The sequence below is a fragment of the Lissotriton helveticus genome, chromosome 10 (assembly GCF_964261635.1).
Source record: "Lissotriton helveticus chromosome 10, aLisHel1.1, whole genome shotgun sequence".
NCBI lineage: Eukaryota > Metazoa > Chordata > Amphibia > Caudata > Salamandridae > Lissotriton > Lissotriton helveticus.
The window spans coordinates 1,141,342,555-1,141,359,801 of record NC_136071.1 but is presented as its reverse complement, the minus strand read 5'-3'; the positions used below and the strand labels follow the sequence as shown (position 1 = coordinate 1,141,359,801).

Sequence of the window (17,247 nt, the reverse complement as noted above, 5' to 3'; positions counted from 1 at the left end):
TGCCATTATGCCGTGGTACTGTTTGTCTCTGCTGAGCAGCTTGTTGCACAATGCCTCTGCAGAGGCCACAAAACAGCTGTCTTCTAGAAAACAACACACCATGTGTGACTGTGAATGCATTGGCAAAGTCCCTTGGAGACCAACAATCACAGATGCCCAGCCACTCCTGTGCACGCAAAGACGTATCTTGGCCAGCAGCTCTAGTGACTCGCTGTCCTGGCGCGCTTAGGTCTCGCGAAGCTGCTTTACCGTAATTCGAAGTGTAGTCAAAATAGATTCTCTGTAATGATCTCCATCCCACACATCTGCTGGGATTGTGGAAACATCTGATCCCATCACTGTAAAACTAGAAAGCATATCCGCAGGGGGTAGGATTCTGCCAGCGACACGGATCATACAACCGCGTGCAAAACAGTGTCGCTTTCGTTGCCTCAGTTACGAATAATCCACTTGGCACCAAAACCATTGATGATGTCAAAAATGCTTAAACGAGGAAGCCACCCCAAGAAAGCCTGTGAGCTATTTTCGGGCACAAGTTGAGTACACACATGGACCATAGGAAGGAACTAAAAAAAATGTAGTGATGGCCCATAAGCCTTCCACACAGAGCAATCTCAGACTCCCTCAGAGCCTGTTTGCTCATTACGTCCTCCACTCCCTAAAGGTTGGGGGTATTTTCACATTCATTTACCTGAAAAGCCAAACATATTTGTGGTGTTGGTTTGTAAGACTGAGGCAAGGTTGGTGACTGCAAGCCTATTTTCTCACTACCAAGAATATTAGTTAGCATCTAGTTAATGTTCTGACGATGCCTTGGTACAATGAATTAGGGGTAGCCACCCCTCTGCATGAAAGGTCTGGACTTGGACATCTACATCTACCACCTAAGAACCGATTTGGCAGAACGGAGATCTGTTGACGATGTGCAAAAGCTCCATAGCCAATGGTCCATCAAATCTCTACATGAGAACAAACGCAAAAACTGAAGAACCACTCTAAGACCATCATGGAATCAGAGGGGAATACGCCGCTGCAGGCCCACAATTATAGCTGCTTTTAATTCGACGGACATACAGCATAATTACTCATCCTGGGAGGTGAACTCTGCTCCGCTCGCGGAGTTTGCGGAGTTTTCCGCACCCCGTGGAGCTCGCAGAGTTTTTTTCCTAGCTCATGTTCGACAAAATCAAGTTGGTGAGCGCGAGCATGGAAAATAAAGATCCCAGCAAGATTTCTCAATGAGGGGTTGTCAGGTCTCTCATTGCGAGTGGTCGCGTATGTTCGCGACCGCTCGCGTTGTTAAACTGCCCGTTCACGTTGAGAAAGCTGCAGCTCGAGTCAAAATCTACTCGAGCGGCAGAAAAGGAAAGAAGCGACTGCTTGCGCTGTGCAAGGTGCCATTTGCAATGACTGCACAGTGCGGACAAGCATCCGGTACTGTGCAATTACCGCGAACAGCATTTTTTTATGGAACTCTGCCGCTTGCGGAGCTCCGCGTGGTGTGGCGAAGTTTTTTTGCCACTTCGCGGAGCTCCGCGTAGTGCAACTCTGCAAACTCCGCCCAGGGTTAATAATTAGCAGGCTTGCAAATTACTTGATAAAACTAGACCAGAAAACCAACCGCCTAACTGACGCTACAACTCCTGGGACTACTCAAGCTCCTTGAACAAATTCCTGCATGAGTCTTCTTACTTGGGTTGCACCGCCATTTTTTTGGAAACTGGCAGTTCAAGACTGACCTCGCAGGCCACACTGGTCTTAAGAAGAAGGCAGGCAATGGCGGGCTACTTGAGACAGTGGTCTTGGATTTTCCCCGGGTGATATCTCCTTACCCAATTGGGAGACTGGCAGGCATTACCCCCAGTCCTGGTCACAGGAAGAAGTCTTGCAGAGATTCTCCTCCTCGCACAGTCCGACTACCTGCTTGGCAGCTGACAATTTATAGTCAATTTCCAGACATCAGACACTTAGGGGTCCATTAGGATGCCCGCCCGCCATCCCAGTGCAAAACTGTACTGCCCACCATAGGTGCGGCGGTCCCGCCTTGACAATTAGTCAGTGGCGGGTGCATCCTGTATTTTTACCATTGCGGCGGGCGGTGCAGAAAGCGCCGCCCGCACCAGTGGTAAAAATGCATGTTGTGCTTTGAAATGCAACATGACAGGCACCACGCGGTGCCTGTCATGTTGCACTTTGAAATGTGGGGGGGTACCATAGGTACCCTTCATGTGCACGCCCCACACCCCGGACTCCCAGGGGGCCCGCAACGGGCCCCCGCAGGGTGTCTCCGCATGCCTTTCCGTGGTGGCATTGCCGCCACGGAAAGGCATTGAAAAATGCCCATCATAATATGGCTGGCGGTGTCTGATAGACACCGCCCCCATATTATTCCTTTTCCGCCCCGGCCGCAAGGCGACCGGGGCAGAAAAGCAGCGGACGGTCTTTCCGTCTGCCGAGGTCCCCCCCGCCATACTAATATGGCGGGGGGGGGAAACGAGTGTGTATGTTGGGCGGATTGCCCCCGCGGGGGCTCTCCGCCCGACCTCATAATGGGCCCCTTAGGGTCTGAGTCTTTGTAGTTTGTGTCCGGGATGTGCTGCCCTCTGACGTGAGCTCTCATATGCCCTTCCTTCCAGAAAGCAGTCTGTCACAGCAAGAGTGTATGTAAATCTTGCCATCGGAGTAACTAGAGACTCTCAACTGGATGTCAGATGCAGTGATATGTGTATCAAAATGTTACCCACCGCGCCAGCCCTGCTCTTTATGATTCTGTTATCAGACTAATCTCCCTCCATCCTGAGATGTGACCAGGCCCTTCTGCAGCTCACAGGAATGCAGCAATCCACACATCTGTCTGGGGGGGATTCCTCTACCTCTTCATGCTCCACTAGGTAGTCCTGAGTCTCCCAAAATGGACACCAGAATCTTCCCTATATTGTACCATTGACAGGCACACATACACCCAGCACATTCATACAACACACATGTGCTGCATAGCACTGCATACTAACTTGATGTATGCCAAGGGTGAGCTAAGCACACAGCAGCGGAACTTTACAGGAGTTAGCCTGTAGGTCTCACTCTAGCAACACAGGTAAAAAGGCATCTTCACTACTGATGGCTATATTGTGTGCTACTTAACTCTTGGCAACGGCAGCAGCCTTTCTCCACTGTAAGGGTAGTGCTTTGGGCACCCCTCCTGGTCCAACAAGACCGCAATGCTTGAGACAGACCTATGTCATGACACACTCACATGATCTGTTTTTGCCCATGACAACAAAAATCAGCACCAGCGATCCAGACATCAATGCAGCTTGGGCACATAGTTAAAATATATATATACATATAAATTAATGTCAAAATAGTATATACAAATAGTAAATTTTTATTTCCTATAAAATATTGAAATATAACATAGTACGTATTTATTACTAATATGGACAAACTTACCTAAAAGTGTAAGTTATCCTTGTGTATCAGACCCTACATGTATATAGGATTTTTACAAAATGTCTAACTTGTCTCATTGAAAGGCTTCTAATAAAGTCCACCACAGGAGACATCTTGTTTATGACACTGGCTCTGGAAGCTTCCAGTTTTTGTTCAGTGCCTCCCTTGGTGCGGAGGTCTATCAGGGAGATCCATTGACGTCCTCTTACCAGGGGACGGAGAAGATAGACATTATAAGAGTGACACTGAAGCTGGAGTTGATCACACATCGGTCACAGGGCAGGACCCTGAGTTAGGTAGAGATGGTGGAGATCCCATTCTGAGGAGCATGTACAATGAATGCGTGGCTGATACAAAGCACCGCATTGACGTGTTGTGACCATTTTTGTGCTCCACATAACACAGCTTGTCTTGCTTAGATGCCTTCTCATTTTTTTCTCTTTGCTTTCACGCTCTCCTCTTTTGTGGGGTTTATCTCTAGTAGAACATTGCTCACTCTGGGCAGCTAAGAATCACTCTTTATCCTATTTGTGAAACATCCTGGATTTTCATGCTAGGCTCAGGGAAGCTTCATACCTTAGGCTTCTCCAACAAGTAGCTCGTGAGCTATTGGTAGCTCTCCAACAACCTGTAAGTAGCTCTCTTGTGTGCAGCCCAGCCTACTAATTTGGAACCTTTTGTTTGGATGTATTAATACATTTATGCCAAAATTGTTGATTCCAGACAGAAATGTGTGTATTTCCAGAATTCATTAGCTGATGTTTGGAGAAAAGTGGCTACATTTCCAAAATATATTTAAATTTGATTTTTGAGTACAAAATCATGTGGGGAGACTTATTTATAATATTATTACTTTCATGCCAGGCTGATATACTGGAATGTATAAACTACATAGAAATGTTCCAAGCAGACACAGTTTTTTTTTGCATTACTGCCGGCAACCCTGCCTGAAGCACTGACGTGATCCCTGCTGGCAATCTTGCATATGGTGGTCACTAATGTAGTCTTGTTTGATGTGGTCAATGTTACAACACTAATAATAAAAGTAGCTGGCGATGATTGTAATTGAACATAAGTTGCTCTTAATACACAAAAAGTTGGAGACCCTTGCACGATGAAGACCCTTTGAGTGACTGCTGGGGCTGCGAGACCTACGGTTGATGCACGCGAAACGGTAAAAAATCTCCACGAACACGTAGAAATTCCGTGAGCATGCGGAATTGCTTGTTCGCAATGCTTTTTTACTGTTCGCAATCGCTGTTTGCGTGCTCTGGGGGAAATATCCAGCAAACACGCATTTGAGAACGCAAACAAGCGTGTGGGTAGATGCTCTCAGAGACTCCGCTGAGGGAAATATTCCTCATCGAAGCTTTTGTGACATTGTAGATACCAAGTCCAGGGATGTCACAACAACTTGAAAGCACTGCTGCTATAATACGGACATGTAAGGGGTGCTTCTTGTGATTGGCAGATGACCAGACGTGGGTGGGCGGGTGCCAAGGCAGAGAACCATGACCACATATATCTCTGCACTTTTATTAAAATGGAATTTAAAAAATGAGAAGTTTTTCAAATGCCACAGTCTTGTGCAATCAGCAGAAGAAAGGCAATACATCTAGGAGCGCCTCGTCCTCTGTTCTTCCCGCGTCTTTCACTCAATGTTCCCTCATGCGGGTCCTGTAATTCCGGACCTCGGCTCCATTTTAATAACACAAACCCCTCGCTTGGCGCCACAAGACGGGCTCCAGTTGGCACCAGGAAACCTTTCTGATGAAACAGGAAATTAACCATGTGCTTATCTTAAGCTGAACCGAAGGAGAGATGTGTCGATGCCGCCGCCTCGCAGATAAGCATTCCAGCAAAGATCTGCCCATGTCAAGGTGTTGTTTGTGCACTCTCGGAGACTCAAAGGCTGTCCCAATACACGGCGGACTGGGCTTCAGTGCAGAGGTGATCTTATTGTGCGCTTTAACCCCTTGCATGCTGATGACGGCCCCCAGCCGTCATGCACTACGGTGCTCGCGTGCTGATGACGGCACCCGCGATCGGAATGTGCCGCACAGGCTCAGAATCACGGCAGCATACAAGGGGTTAAGTCAGCCAGTCTTTGATGCTAGGCGTCCGAAACTGTAAGCAGCAGTTTAGTTTGCACACAAAATTCCCCAAAACACCCCGCCACCCTAATCCAGTGAGCTACCCTCCCCCACCACTGGCCTTTGCCTGTCCTTCACAATTCAATCCTGTCGAATGCTCACATTTTTAAATGTATTTTTGTGTACAACTGGTTCATGCAAAATTTATACTACACACAAACTGAAGGTATATTATATAGAGATATAGGCACAGATGTAGGTAGCCTTTTTTTCGATCGCAAAAATTCTGATTCTCAAAATCAGGCCATTTGCGACAGCAAAAAGGCTTTCATGTATGTACAAATCACCAATTTGTGTCTGCAACCAAAGTACGTATCCCTTCCAAATACCGATTTGCATTGGTATGTATTGCTACCAAATTCCGGTTGCAAAGCATTAATCTTTCATCACCTCCTCCAAGGAAGTGGTGAGGCATTCACAAATAGGAAGACGTCGTCGAAGGACCCCATCTCTTTTTTCTGAATGTTGACAAAACATTTAAACTTTTTTAAGAGTCAGCAGCGGTCCCTTGGACCATTACCTACTCTTAGAAAGTGGAAATTTACACTTTTCATGTTTTTTTATGCGAATTGGGGTGGCATTAAAAACACGCTTTATTTAAAAGCACTCACAGACATGGTGATCTGTTCATCTCAGCTGGTCACTATCCCTTTGATGGCTGAGATTCCTAATGGGTCACAACTTGTGATCCACCGCACTAATATTTATGGGGTAGGTCGAATTGCGACCCACTAGGAATCAGTAATTTGCAAAAAAAACTATTAGTACAGAGGTCAGTTCACAAATTACCACACTGATTGCAAAAAATACTGGCAAAGAATTGCGACCCGTGCTACATATATCTGGCCCATATTGTGACCACGTCAGTGTGGGTACACAACTCAGAGGCAGACAACTTCTCTATAACTAACAAGTCAAGCCCAGAACCGAAGGTAGGTACAGTGTATTTTTGCATCTAGGGTGCCTATTCTTTTTCACTAAAAAAACATTATCTGTATTGAGATAAAGCAGTGCCAATCCTCATAAGAGGCAGTGGGCTTCTCTTTCACCAACAACCCCACTTAATCCTAATGTGTTGTGCATCCACATCACATTCCAGATGCTAGAGGATTGTGTCTTCACACCATGCTGGATCTTAAATCAATTTGTCTGCACACCGCACTAGGTCCTAATGCATTGCACTGGCACACCAGGCATGGACCTTCTCTTTCACTAACAAACTAGCACTAGAGGCAAAATCAATGTGTGTGGTCATCCCTCTTGATTCTAATGCAGCGTGTCTGCATGTTACACAGGATCATCAGGAATTGTATCTGCAAACCACAATGAATCTTTTTGCAGTGTGTGTGCGTGGGTGTGCAACATCTTTGACCCTCCTGTATTGTGTCTTCATGCACACACATACACATACAATGAATCTTATTGCAGTGTGTGTGTGTGTGCATGCACAACATATTTGGGTAAACATCGTTTACAACGCGGTGTTTACATAGCACGACCTTTACCACGCTGCCATTACAACGCAAGTCATTACTACGACTTGTTCTGGATGGTGCTGTTGGTTAAGGAATATTGTGATTTTCTATTCCAACACCTTCCCTAATGTTACGTGGGCTGGAGTTGGAATAGAAAATTATAATAGTCCTCAATCCGCGCCCTCTAACGCAAGTCATTGTAACAACTTGCGTTGTAAAATCCGCGATGTAAAGTACCACGATCAAAATGATCGCGTTGTACTATCATACATCCACATAGTTGACCCTAATGCATTGTGTCTGCACGCACACACATTCACACACACTCTTATTGCAGTGTGTGTATGTGTTTGTGTATGTTTGTGTGTGCACAACTTATTTGACCCGAATGCATTGTATCTGCACACACACAATGGATCTTATTGCAGTGTATCTGTACACCACAGTTGATCCCAACGAATTGTCTGCTCACCAAGCAGCATCCTGATGCATTGTTTCTTCACACCCCACTGGATAATAATGCACTGTGTGTTCACACCATGCTGCATCCTAAATGCATCGTCTCTACACACCACATTGAATTTTAAAGCAGTGTGTTTGTGTGTGTGTGTGTGTGTGTATACCACACTAGATCCTACTGCAGTGCATCTGCCCACTTCAGAAATATGGAGGTTCTCTCATTGACAAACCATCCTCAGTTTCAAGGCTGGATGCTGTGGGTCTCCACACTTCAGGCTTCAGAGGTTGCTCTCTCTTGGACCCAGTATGCACTGGACCTGCATGGTTCCATCTGGCCAGGACACTGGGCACACACTACAATCCCTCAATGTTTGTGTGAGATGCCAAAATATAAATCTGTGCAGGTACAATTCAACTTTCATTCATCTATTCAAGTGAATTTTATAAAAGGTGGGGAGCAACAAGCTCATTCCGTGGATGAGGTTCACCCTCATGCACGAAGAACTGTAACGAGGAAGGCATGGAGGGAATGGTGGGTACATGTTAGAGAGAATGGGCAACCCCCATGCCAGAATATTTGGCTTGGCAGTTCGGGCTGGACTGTTCCCATGAGGCACAGGGTCAGACTGATTTGCCTATAGCCATGTCTGAACTGGGGTGGCTGAGTGGGCTAAAGAATGGTGATGGATTAAACCCAGATCAGTTGACTGGGGGTGAGTGTTTGATTTGCTCAAACGCTCCGTCCATCATCCCCTTTTGTATCGCTTTGTTCGCCCTAAGTGTGGCAGGGTATGCTCAGACGTGAGTCCCTTGCTCACTGGGCCACTGGATTCAAGATAGCCTGGCTTATGAGGATTATGAATCCGAAACCGGTCCCAGGATGCTTGTTTCCGGTCCATGGAAGACATGGCTTGGCAGTTCGGGCTGGACTGTTCCCATGAGGCACTGGGTCAGACTGATTTGCATACAGCCATGTCTGAAATGGGGTGGCTGAGTGGGCTAAAGACGGGTGATGGATTAAACCCAGATCAGTTGACTGGGGGTGAGTGTTTGATTTGCTCAAACGCTCCGTCCATCATCCCCTTTTGTATCGTTTAGAATTGTGAAGCGCCTAAAGTTGCTTAAGTGAGGCGCGTCACAGTACATTGCTTAAGTATTGTGCAAATCCTCTAAAGACGTTCAAGGATAACCTTAAGGGGTCCCAGTGTGGAGTCTGAGAGGCCATGGAGAAGTGTGGCTGAAATGGTTAGAGCGGCAGACCCTGATGCAGAGATCTGGTCCGGGACCAGGGTTCAATACCCGCCTTGGTGGGTCTTGAGCTCAATTTCCTCGGACCTGATAATTCTTGCCTCGGTGCCTATTCTAATCATGGGTCCCACTCTGCAACTCTGGGCAATAGCTTGCTTAATCTCCACAACGGCCCCAACAGCGCTGGGATGCCTGGCTTCACCTTGCGGTGCCCAGGAGTGGACATTTCACAGGGAAAAGCCAGGAAGGGTTCCTAAGCGGTATACGGACAGCGCCGGGACACTTCCGTTGGAGGTAGCTGTGCGCTTTACAAATGCTGGCATTTACATTATATGGACAAGGCGCTATCACCATACTGATGGGAAAGTACAAGAGCTTGAACAGCAGTTCCAAAGTCACTTTCTGGCAGAAACTCCTTCACTAGTATTTTTTGGCTGTATTCTGCTGAGCTCTCCTGCTGGTGTGTTCTCCCCCTGGGCTCCACCTAATTCCTTGCCTGTAACTGCCCCGCTCATTGGATGTAACACTGTAAAGAGCTGAAGAGATGCTATGCAGCTTGGTGCAGTCAAGTGCCACACTGCTGCCAAGGGAGAATAAGGGAGGAAAAGAGAGAAGGCATTTTATAGTGGACACTGAAGACCCCTTGAAAGGTTCTTTTTCCCAGGTTCATAAAAAGTTGTCTGATATGTTTAAATCAAACATGCAGCCCAAACCTGAAACAATGCAGAAGGCTTGGCCTTATTAATATATGTTCTTAGGGATGTATGACATTACAACGCATGCTTTTACATCGCATGCCTTTACAACTCTGTTTTTACAACGCATGCCTTTATAACGCATAGTGCTTTGGGGTGCTGGATAGTGAATAGTTTAATTTACTATTCCAACTCCAGTCCCCGTGGATAGTAGGGAAGGTGTTGGATAGTAAATTAAACCTATTCCCTATCCTAGAGCGCCCCCCAGCGCAATGCGTTGTAATGGTTTGCGTTGTAAAAGTTACGTCATAAAGGCACTGCGTGGTAAAAGTTGCGTTGTAAAGGATGTTTCCCGTTCTTAGTTGCTGTAATTTCAGAGAGCAATGGAAAAATACATATGAAACTGAGAAATGTGGGCAAATGTACTTGCAATGCTGAGAAGAGCGATAAAGACAGAGGACATGTCTTCCCCACTATCTGCCTTGTAAAAAGTGAGAAGGGAAAGAGAGAGCTTTTAGAGGCTATTAGATGTGAGCTCTATTCCGAGGGGTGATTGTTTCCTCTCCAGCCACCGCCTTAGTGATGAGTGCTTCAAAAGCACTTGTGTTATCGAAGGAAATTGCTCCTGATAAAGTAGAGAACATTGTGCTAATACACAGATTCAAAAGAACATAACACACTTTACAGAGCAAAGGTTCATTTCATTTTCAACATCGCTGGCTCATGCCATCTCCTTACATAACTGGGAGAGAGGAAAGAATAAATTAGACCCTAAGAGTTCCTGCTGAAGCCTCTTGACACAAGAAAAAAAAATCTGGGATTGAAGCGTTGGTAGCAGTGCTTAATTTGTGCCAGTGGTTTCCGGTGCTCGGCATTGGCACTTAATTGCCAACTCCGGCACTTATGTCAGTCTGCCACATAGTGGCGTTGTTTATCTAATTTAGATATGAGCACAAAAGCTATTTAACCCCTTCGATGCGGGAGTAATTCCCCCGCGGTGCGGGGGGAGGGGCGGGGTGGTGATCGCGGCGCCGCGGTGCTCGTGACGAGACCAGATCGTCATGAGTTATGGTGGAGCTGTGCTCATGACGAGCTGGTCTCGTCACGACCCTGCCCACTGAATAATTCGCCCGCACAGGCAGGAAAGTAATCGCGCTTGGACGGCGCAGAGCCATTATGAAGAGGCCAGCTCGTCATGAGCATAGCTTCACCATGACTCATGACGAGCTGGTCTCGTCACGAGCACCGAAGGTGTTAATAATTCAATCCACATTAAAAATTACCTGCCACTCAAGCCATCCTTTTAGCTTTGGGAGCCTGGAATGGACTAAATTGTCACACTTGTAGGGGTGCGATGGTGAGTGATTGTGTTGGTATGGTTATTGGCAGCGCTGGGAGGGGCAATGGGGTTCAAAGCTGCAGTGGCCTCCTGACCAGCCACGGCCTGTGGAGGAAGTTACGGTGGGGCAGGAAGGCGGGGCAGGGGAGGGGCAGGATGGGGGTTGCTAAAAACCGGAATATGGATGATTGGAGGTAAGTAAACAATTTAATTAATAAAACGAATTTCGTAGCGTGAACTGCTTCGCATTTTGTGATGCAGGGCGCGCTACGAAATTTGTTTTATTTATTACATTGTTCACTTACCTCCAATTATCCATAATCTGTTTTTTAGCACCCCCCACCCTTCCCCTCCCTCGCCCCGCCTTCCTGCCCCACCGTAACTCCCTCCACGGGCCGCGGCTGCTCCTGACAAGGGGCCCTGGCACTTATTTTGTTACAAATTAAGCACTGGTTGGTAGGCAAATATATATGGGCATTTTCATGAAGGCATTTTGTGAATATGCAAAGGAGTACTCCTGTACTGAAGTGGCCCCAAAAACATCTAAATGAGAGTACAAAGGGAACATTCGTATGCTCTCTACGCATTTACTAACAGGGAATTAGGCATTTCAGGGACAATTCACAAAGGGATGGGAGAGTGCGTAAAAGAATACTACAGGTGCACTACTTCCTATACTCATAAAATGCTTCTCTGAACCAGCCTTACATAGTAAGGTAAAAGGAGTATTATTTCATGTCTCTGATATCGGTTTCCATCAGACCGACTCCTGCTTTGCCGGACTGCACTGTAGGTAATATTGCAAACCTAAGACCAAATCTAATTGTGCACATGGATGTAACCTTTAACAACTAGTATATGATGCAAGACTCTTCATTTTACTCCTGCAAAAGCCCTGCTTCCTTTTGTGAGTGACATAAGGTGGATGACCTGTAGTACCAAGGAAAGACTGATTAGACATCCCTCCTACAAATCTATAGTTATCAAACATATTAGAACAGAGTCTCAACCACCACATCAACCAGTGTAAAGTAAATTGACACTCACTGCAGATGTTCAAGCCAATCCAACTTATCTAAAGTTAAATATCAGCTTAAGGGTTAGTCACTCACTGGCAGGAAAAGAGAGGAAACAACATGACAATGTGACTGCATGAATAACATAAGTTATAGATGTGAAATGGATCATATTGAAGACAAAAGTCTACATAGCATTATTGTTTATTAAGAAAAACATAGGGCCTGATTCAGATCTTGGCAAAGGGGAATACTCCACCACAAATGTGACCGATATCTCGTCTGCCACATTATGATCCTATTATATCCTATGGAGATCATAATACGGCAGACAGGATATCCATCACCTTTGCGACTGAGTATTCCATCCGCCGAGACCTAAATAAGCCCCATAATCTTTATTATTAGGAATGATCCTTTGGTGCAGGATTTAAACCATGCAATCCTAGCACAGAATTTAAACCAGGCCATAGGATTAAATTGGGGGATTAAATGAGGGAGGGGTTAAAAACCGCAATGGCAATGTAATGGGTTGCAGAAAATAAACTTTATCACGCCGTTACTGAAAATTGAGGGCTCCCCTCTGGAATCATTGCAGGTGCCCCTCAACTGTATCCTGGGCCAGTAAAAAGCAGAAGCTAAGTCATGAGAGGGCCAACTGAATAGTGTGGGACGGCTGAAGAAGACATGAAAGTTCTTATGTCGTGGAGACAGCTTAGATATCCCGGATGCTGCGCTAACCGATCACAGCAAGGACCAAGAGTTATCCATTGTATGTCATGATCCTCCCTCACTCCTCATCACTTGCATTTATGTCAAGATTTACCCTTCCTCTTTTCTACCATCCCCTACTGCAATGACTCATTTTTGCCTGTTTGGACCAAAAAGGGTTGTGTTGTTGATCCCAATTGTCTATCAGGGCTTACACATGCATTTCTCTTCCCTCTCCACTAATGATAATGGTTCTCCCGCACCTTTTCATTTGTGAACCGTTTTGAGTGAACAGACGAAGCACATTTTCCACTTGCACCCTACATCTCCATCACGGTAACAAGTCTCTTCCCCACAATCCCATGCTGATGGCCCTGATCCCTCGCCCTTTCTCTCTGTGAATGATGTCATTCTAGTTGTATGTGACTTTTTACTGTAATTTCCTGTTCATTTCAATTATAGGTGATTTATCAGTTTTTTTAAATGATTGATGCACCAAGCGCCTTTATTACAATGGGTCACATAAATATATAATGTAATGAAATATTGTTCAAGCCAGTGGATTTAAACAAATTGGACTTTGGATGCAAAAGCTCAGTTTCAAACAATTTGATTCAAACAAGCTGCAAAAATGGATTTGCACAATTAACATGGCATTATCCAAACTTAAGCTGAATAATCGACCTTCAGCCGCATCTCTTAGCCCAGCTGATGGATCACTGGGTCCTTGTGTAGCTGGTAAGACCTAATCATGAACCCTCCAGAGGCCAAGGTTGTCTCCAAGTTTAACCAAGATTATCTCCTTATACCTACAGCTATTTCTCTACCCCATTGTGCAAAGTGTATGCCAAGGGGTGTCTGCTCTGGTACAGGGCCAGTAAGGAGTGAGTCTGGGTATGCACGGCATGCCTGTGTCCTCACCTGAGTTGAGTCAGGCCTCAATTGAGTTATGTCCATGAAGGCTTGGCCTACCTTCAGCTGGAAAGCTGCCACCATCAGAAAGCCGCCTGGGCACAGCCTGCTCAGGATGAATGCAGTGTGTGAGAAAGGAGCTTTGGCAGACAGATTCACACATGGGGCCTGACTCACAAAGGTATGTGCACAAGTAAGTGGAATTTATTTGCAAAACAATTTTCCTTGGGTGGAAAGTTTAAATAGTGGACCAGACAAATGAATATGGCAGATTCTCTGGAGGAGTACATTCTCAAATGTACTCCTGTAAAAAACAGGAAGCTCATTCCCTTTCAGGGTGTGAAAGGAAAGGGTACCCCCACCACCCCTAATGTGGGGATGTAAGAACAGGGGTTTCCCATTGAGAACAAAGTGAAAGAGAAAAGGTGTGATTTTTCACTTTTCTGTCAAGCATACTCCATGAGTTTTTTTAATCATGCATACTCCTGTCCATACTCCTGCATACTCGTGGGTGTTTCTGCTATGTATTCTGCCTTTGCATTTTGTAGCTCACTAAAACTGAGTGAAACTCAACAAACTGAGATGGAAGTTTTGTGTACAACGACTCCACTTTTCCATATACTCGCAGCACACTAGCATGTGGACAAGCAGAGACAGCCCTAAAATCAAAATGAAAGTTAGGTGTGTCCTTGCACCCAACAACTTACCAAAACTTAGCAGTTACTATCACTCGACTAAAGTGCTGAGATCTACAGACAAAGCCCTGCTTCAAATTCCACGGATTCGTAACTCCAGATCTGGAAGGAGGTCTTTTTCCTACTTGGTCCCTTTCTTTTGGGACAAACTTCCCCTATCAATTCATTGGTGCAGAGCTGGGAAAGTAAAAAAAAAACTCCTTAAAACCTGGCTGTTTTAGTCAGTTTTCGCTAGCCACATACTTCAGCAGAAGCGACAAGATATTCCTTTGGGGACGATTCGCTGCACTTTCCAAGGGAGCATAACATAACATAACATAACATAACACAGCCGCAGAACAAATTCAAATGAAATCACATTATAGACCTCACTGCCTATAATGATAAGAAGGATATGAAGGCGGTGAGGGCGAATTTTAGAAATTGTCTTCTTAAACGGACCAATAACCCTATGGCTTAATTTGTGAATTATTACACTGTGTTAAGAAATTTATAAAATGATGAAAACAAACACAACGGGCCTCATTTACGAGAAGTGGCGCATTGCTGCGTGAAAGCAGCGATGCGCCACTTCTCAGTGCGCCCTCCTTGCGACACCAATGATGCGTCTTATTTACAATATGACGCATCATGTCGCAAGGAAGGACAGATACGTCAGTATAACTGACGTATCAGTCAGCGCAAAAAGTGACGCATTGCTGGAGTTGTGTCGGAAGCCTGACGCAACTCCAGCAATGTTCCTTTCACATGGGGCAAGCCCCATGCGAAAGGGCCTGCATCACACTTGCCCCTGCCATAAGGCAGGCGTAAGGTTTTGACGCATTGGCGTCCTAGAAGTAGCGCAGCGAAATCTCATAGATTTCGCTGCGCCACTCCTACTACCCTTTCTTGCGGGGGTGTGCCCACCCTGCATACAATATACCTGGCGCAGGTATAATGTAGCGCAGGGGTTTACAAAGTGACGCATCTACCTAGATGCATCACTTCGTAAATATGGCGCAACATGGCGCATTTTATACGCCACTGGTGTGTCACAAAAAGGGACGCAACGGTGGCGCAAAAGTGGCGCTGGGGCTCATAAATGAGCACCCACGTGCTTTTATACTTTTGGCATCTGATATGGCTCGGGTCTGACTGCAAAGGGCAGCTGAGTTAGCTGAGAACAGCAGGAGTTCTCACGCATGAGATGAATGAATGAATGAATGAAACGGTTCTTGTCTTGCGCAAACTTAGCCCAATGGGCGTCAAGGCGCCTAAATCAAATATAGAAGCTAAAACCCCCTCTCTGCAGCAATCTCTCATTGGTAGGCCCTCTTGAAGAAATAAGTTTTAAGAGCCTTTTTAAATGATTCTAACGAAGCAAGAGTTTTCATTTCAAAAGGGATAGAATTCCAAAGCTGAGGAGCACATACGGAGAAAGCTTTGGCTCCCCATCTAGCAAGTTTGAAACGGGGCACAACAAGTTGATGAAGTCCCGCAGAGCGAAGGCCTCTTATAGGAACATAGCGCGTAATAAGAGAACCAATAGCACTCGAGGAACCTTCTGTCAGCGCTCTGTAAGCCAGACACAGAATTTTAAAAGAGATTCTGTGCTGGACAGGAAGCCAGTGGAGGTCTTTCCTCGCCGCAGTGGCAGAAGAGGTTTTCGGAAGAGCCAGCACAAATGCTGTGTGTGGGGCTGTAATGGTATCATAACTAAGGGAAAATAGACAGAAGCATTAATAATACAAAAGCAGTAATCGAGGAGTACTCGTTTACGTACTTTTACACACCTTTGTGAATTGGCTCCAAAGTATCTAATATGAAATATTCAGGAAATATTCATGGAAATGAGTATGTATAGAAGCGCTGGGCGTTGTTTACACTTTTAGTAGGAGTGAGTTAGACGTGGTGTCGCCCAAACCAGTCATGCGCACGCTGCCTTTTCTCCCCATTAGCCCCTGGATTGTCGGCATCCCGCCAATCACAACGCTGCTTGAGCAGCATTATGACTGGCTTATGGGATGGAGGGAGCCTGGCTGCCTGCTTCTGCTTCCTGTTCCTGGAGAGCAGGAAAGCAGAGAAGACGCGGGACCCGGCCAGGTAAGTTTAATTATCTCTTTTTTTTCAAAATTAAATCAACCATCCCCTACCCGCGCGACCACCTCTCTCCCCGCGCGACCCCACGCCCCCGCCAGTCGTGCCGGGCGCGAGTGCCCCACTAAAAATCAGCCCTGGTCCCTTCGTCTTCTCACGCAAACTCTCTATTTCCAACCGGCTATTCTCTCTCTCTCCTTCTTTCGTTTCTCTCTCTCTTGTCCCTCTCTGATCACTTTCTATCTACCTTCACCCTCTCTCCCTCTCTCTCTTTCTTTCTCACTTGAAACCCCCCAACCTACTGTAGTTAACCTCAGGAGCTGGGGAAAGAGTCAGAGGCACTTGGAACGGCCCTCAGCATTCAAAAAAGGATTCCATAGATTCCAGCCCACTGGGGAAATGCCCAGCGAAATAAAAGGCCTGTCCGGCCTTGACATCACAGAGTGGGAAAGGATTACTCAAGACGTGTGATGCTGAAACATCATTATTCACAGCAGGGTTTGAGATTCGGCCAAGGTCCTAGCTGACTGTTGTTCCAGTCACTGGAAAAAAACCATATGCATATTCACCGCAGATGGCCTTTCCGTGAACTCATTAAAAATGTTTTCGCTTTACATTTTCAATCCAGATTTCTGATCGTCGAGGGTCGATCGATTTTGTAATATTTTCTTTTCTACTTTCTCCGTACACATCCCTATGTCTCATTGCAGTGGTCACGCGACCAGTGCTTAATTTGAACTGGTGGTTTCCGGTGCTTGGCACCGGCACTTAATTGTCAACACCGGCGCTTGTGACAGTCTGCCACACGGTGGTGCTGTCTGGCTAATTTAGAGAAGACCACAACAACAGTTAAATATTTATGATACATTACAACGGACTATTACCTGCTGCCCAAGAATTCTTATAGCTTTAGGGGCCTGGAATAGTCAGATTATTTTTTTTGTGATGTTTTTTTTAGCGCAAACTAGACCCGAAAGTATCAGAGTTCTTTACAAGAGCACCAGTTACGTTACAAACA

General features: G+C 45.9%; 1 protein-coding gene across 2 annotated transcripts in view; it reads left to right on the top strand.

Moving 5' to 3' along the window:
• The window catches only part of RBMS3 (RNA binding motif single stranded interacting protein 3), a 1,517,465-nt gene that overhangs the window by 488,547 nt on the left and 1,011,671 nt on the right, over positions 1 to 17,247 (top strand). The window lies entirely within an intron of this gene.